The sequence below is a fragment of the Glycine soja genome, chromosome 11 (genome assembly GCF_004193775.1).
Source record: "Glycine soja cultivar W05 chromosome 11, ASM419377v2, whole genome shotgun sequence".
In the NCBI taxonomy this organism is placed as follows: domain Eukaryota; kingdom Viridiplantae; phylum Streptophyta; class Magnoliopsida; order Fabales; family Fabaceae; genus Glycine; species Glycine soja.
The window spans coordinates 36571162-36576209 of record NC_041012.1 but is presented as its reverse complement, the minus strand read 5'-3'; positions in this window follow the sequence as shown (position 1 = coordinate 36576209).

The following is a 5048-nucleotide window of genomic DNA, read 5'->3' as shown; positions in this document are numbered from 1 at the left end:
ACAACCATTCAGGTTCAAAAAATTAGGAGCAAAGATGGTTAAATTTATATGTTTTATATTTGGAGTTGTTAACTTGTTACTTTGATTTCAATTATGAATACTACCTTGATTGAGTGAATTGTGTCATATTCAGTTGTTGGTTGAAAATAGTTTTAATTTAGGTCATGGAAAAAGTTTAACTATTCAGTACTATTTATCCTTTATTATAGGATTAAATTTATTACCTATCCTAAATGGAAAATGTTTCCAATTTTATAACCTAGATTAAATTTGGTGAGTAGGTTTGATTTATATATCAGCAATGCTATACAGTACAAAGACTCTAAGTATGTTTGTTTTGCCGGTGAGCATGCTGTCACCTGCCGCCCGTGTTTCAAGAAAGATCTAACGGATGAAGGCAAAAGAAAGAACAGAGATGCTTTGGCCAACAACCTCCGTTTCGTGCTTTCAATGGGTTGTCAAACATACAAAAATATCACTCAAAGTATTCTTGGTTGAATATTAAATTAAAAAAAAATTAACAAATCGTTTGATCTAATGAAACTAGACTCATGATGACCTTAATAAAAAAAATAAAAAATTCAAAAATATAATCTTTGAGGAAATAAAGGGCGGTTGTGGTAACAAAAGTTTTCGTACACATACGAATTTGGATTGTATCTAATAGTATTTTCCTTTTATATATGTACCCAAAAAGAAAAACTACGATAAAAAGGTACATACATTGTATCTGCGTTGGAATACCTCAAATCTACATACTTGTTAAATAAACAAAAAAATGCACAGGAATTACCATAGTACTATTTTCAAAAGTTATGCTACTAGTTGCATAAACAAAAACTTCTTTTTGGTTCGAAAGCTACGAGTTATGCAGATCATTAAATTCAAACAGCAGAAAAATATTTGTTTCTGATGTGAATGAGCAATATCGCTCACTATGAAGTTTAGACTTTAGACAAACATTTTCAGCGTTGAGATTAACGTACAAATTCAGAAATAGCTCTCGAATATGCAACACAATAAATCATCCTTAAAAAATCTGTTTTAAAATCACACAAAAAAACATGCCCCCACCAAATCCTGCTATAAGAGCCTTGCGTATCTGAATACAAAAATAGGCAAGAGTGTATTTGGATAGAGAATTTTAATTGAAGAAAATAATTTATTAGAAAATTTAAATTTTTGTAATTTAGAATTTAATGTTTTTTTTTGAAGAATTTAAAATTTTAGAATTTTAAAATAGAATTTTAAATAATTAAAAATCTGGAATTTCAATTTCCTTGTAAAAGGTGAGAAATTGAAATTCTCTTTTTACCGTCTTCTTTTTCAAGAAACACCGTTCGAGCTCGTGGAACATCGATCGGGTGTGAGCGTAGAGGAACACGTATAACTAACATACCAATCATATCTCTTTTTTTTTTTCATTCATTTTTTCTACTCTCATAATTTTAATTTTTTTAAACCAAACACAAAATTTTGAAAAATTTCAATTGAAGTATTTGAAATTCTTAGAATTTAAAATTTCTAAAAATTTTAAATTCCCCCATCCAAACACTCTAAGAGAAACGGGATCGATAATATTTTTGAACCCTAGTGCCGGAGAAAGTCAAGATTTTTTAGATTTTATTTTAACAGCATTAAGGGAACTGGCATTTTTCCAATTTTACCCTCACACGGATCAACTCATACGGATCAAGATGATCCGTGTAAGCCCAATTCAAGTTTTTTTAATTTTTTGAAAAATATTTAACCAACTGAACTAATGAGCCAATTACATTATAAAATAAATAATGTTGCTATACATAACACTAAATTTTTTAATGCATATTTAATGTGCATGTAAATTTAAATAATAAATTTTGTGACAATTAATTTTGATATAACTCATACGAATTATTTATCCGTATATTTTTTATAAATAAAAAATATTTACTATTACAAAATTTAATATATATTAAATATATTAAATTTTGTAATAGTAATTTTTTTAATGCACAAATGAGTAATTTAACATATTAATAATTAAAAAAAATAAAACTTTAAGAATTAAAAAAAAAAACCAAAAAACCAATACGGATGAATTTCATCCGTATGATTTATACGGATGAAGTTCATCCATATGATTTATACGGATGAACTTCATCCGTATAAACCATACAGATCAACTTCATACTTACGGATCAATTTCATCCGTATAAATTATACGGATGAAGTTGATCCATATGTGAAAAATCTACTTATGAATCACCACTTAACCAGAAAAAGCAACTTAAAAAGAAATAACAAGCCAAAGGCATTTTGGACATTAACCAAAAATGCTGGGTGCACCTAGCAACACCCAACATTAATTACTCGGCCTTCTAAGTCATATATAACAATAGACCAGGCCCATGAATTTTGAGCATATATAACAGGCTGTTGCTTTATGCACCCAGCACAATTGCTTGTACACCCAGCACAGCAACGTGAGTGACTTTCGCATTATTAACACAACGTTCTAACCAACTAAGCTAATAGACCAATTATGTTATAAAATAATTAATGTCTCCATATGTAACACTAAATTTTCTAATGTATATTTAATGCGCATGTAAATTTAGATAATAAATTTTGTGACAATTAATTTTGGTCTAATAATGTATTTTTTTACATATAAAAATTTTAAATAAAAATCATAGATTTAATAGAAATTCATATATGTAAATATATTAATTATTATATTAAAATTAATTGTCACAAAATTTATTATCTAAATTTACATGCGTATTAAATATACATTACAAATTTTAGTGTTATATATAGCATTAATTATTTTATAACATAATTGACCAATTAACTTAATTGATTACGTACGAGACTTACTAATTAGTCAATCCGGATGAGACTTACGAATTATCCAATCCATATCAATTTTATTGAAGGACAAAATGGAAATTGACAAGTTATACTAGGTGTAACAGAAATTTACATGGTGCGCGTAGCAACACCGTATTTTCTCTTAGATCCTTTTATATATATATATATATATATATATATATATATATATATATATATATATATATATATAATTTCTTTTTTACAGAAAGGAAATATTTTTTAATCTGAAACATATTGGCCATATAGTCTATATATGGTTTTAAATAATATAGTTGGGCCATTTCCCTGCATCGAGGCTATAGCTAATGCATTTAGCAACTGGTATCTGTTCGACTTCGACCCCCACAATTCAAATCAATTTGGGTAACATATGATATAGGTTGAATTAATTTCTAGGTCCTTATAGTCTTATTAAATTTTTAATTAAGTACTTATAATTAAAAACACTTTATAAAAATGGTTTGATTAATTTATATTAATTGGGGACATAGTAATAAACCTTTTTTTTTATTATGTCGACAAGGTATTTAATTCCCTAATTTTACTTCTTGTTGGTATTAGCATTAGGAACTGTATTCTGTTAAGTTGGCCATTTAGTTGGTTAGCTTAACTTTAACCTGTAATTAGTTCCTTTAACACTAGTTAGATATATGGTTAGTTTACATTCAGTTTTCTTATTGTAACAGAGTCATATAAGCTCATCATTGCAACTTAACTGAATACAGTTCCTAATAGTTGGAGACATAAACAGAGATAAAACTTTTTTTTAGGTAAGAGAGAAACAATTTCTGACAAGCTAAAGCATTGATATCCAATGCTTACCTCATGTGTGGATCCAAATCCAACAGCTTAAAAATAGAATGCATTGCACTTATTAATTTGCCCATGAGCTGACAATATAAATGGTTCCATACAGACATGCACGTGCGTAACCTGTATATAAATTAGCCAAAATAAAAGACATGCATGTCATTTGAAAAAGATCAAACTTTATAATCACAATTCGATTAACCGAACTATTTTTATAAAATAATTCAGTTAAATACGGTTATCCATTACAAATATATGATTCAATTTTTTGAAGAATTGAATCGATCCAACTATTTTATAAAAAATGATTTTTTTTTCTCTCAAAATAGTGAGGGTTTTAATATTTAGATTGATCAGTTTGATTTGATTTTTTATACACTCCTATATTCCAAATAAGTTTGCTTACCATGCCACTAGCACTAGTTAACAAGTTGGTGCTGATCACCAACACAAACATGAGCTTTGACAAGTTGCCACTTCCAATTTAAAAATGCATCCACAAGAGGGGGCTAACTATGCGTTTCAAATAAGTTTCCCACATCGAATTTGTAAATGGGGCCACAAGAGGGGGGTAACTATGTGTTTCGATCTAGAACTTGGTCTAAGGCTAAGTTCGACATGAAATTACAGAAATGAAAATTTCATCCTTTGTAGGTTTCTCTAGCCCCAAATGAAATCAAGGATTTAGCGTATGTTTGACTAACCGTTTGCAAGCTTTAAATCGGATAAACTAAAACAATAATTGTCATTATTTTTTGTTTCAACTATGCATTTAAAGGTGTTTGAACTAAAGAAAAATAATTGGACAAAAAGTAAAGGTTTTAAGGTATAGGTCAACTCCTTCTATGGGAAGAGATGGTGATATCCGAATAATAACAAGCTACCAACTATTTGATTGCTTTAGCATTTTTGTAGGACCGATATTGCCAATACTATAGACGTGCCACAAGATCTCTTGAAAAAAATATGCTAACATACTTTTTAATATTCTCTTTTTTAATCTTTTTTTTTTCTTCTTATCGTTTGATATTTATGCAGATTTAATTAAATATGTGTTTTGTTTCCCATTTCTAGAGTTTCATTCTAAACTAAAGAAACTAATAATTATATGATTTTTTTTTTACTTCAAACTTATGTGAATTTCAATTTATTATGAAAAAGTATTTTAAAAAAAGTATTAGAAGATGTACTAGTAGTATTTCTAAAGATGTATCAGATCTGGTTTCAATGGTGCTTGCTTCTGATTCATTTTTGGCATAAAAAAAGTAGGTAATTCCAAAATAAAAATTAAACTTTCTTCAGCTTAGTTTTTTTTAGTGATTTTGCGTTTTCTCTATTTTTTTGTTCACCTTGCTCTCTAG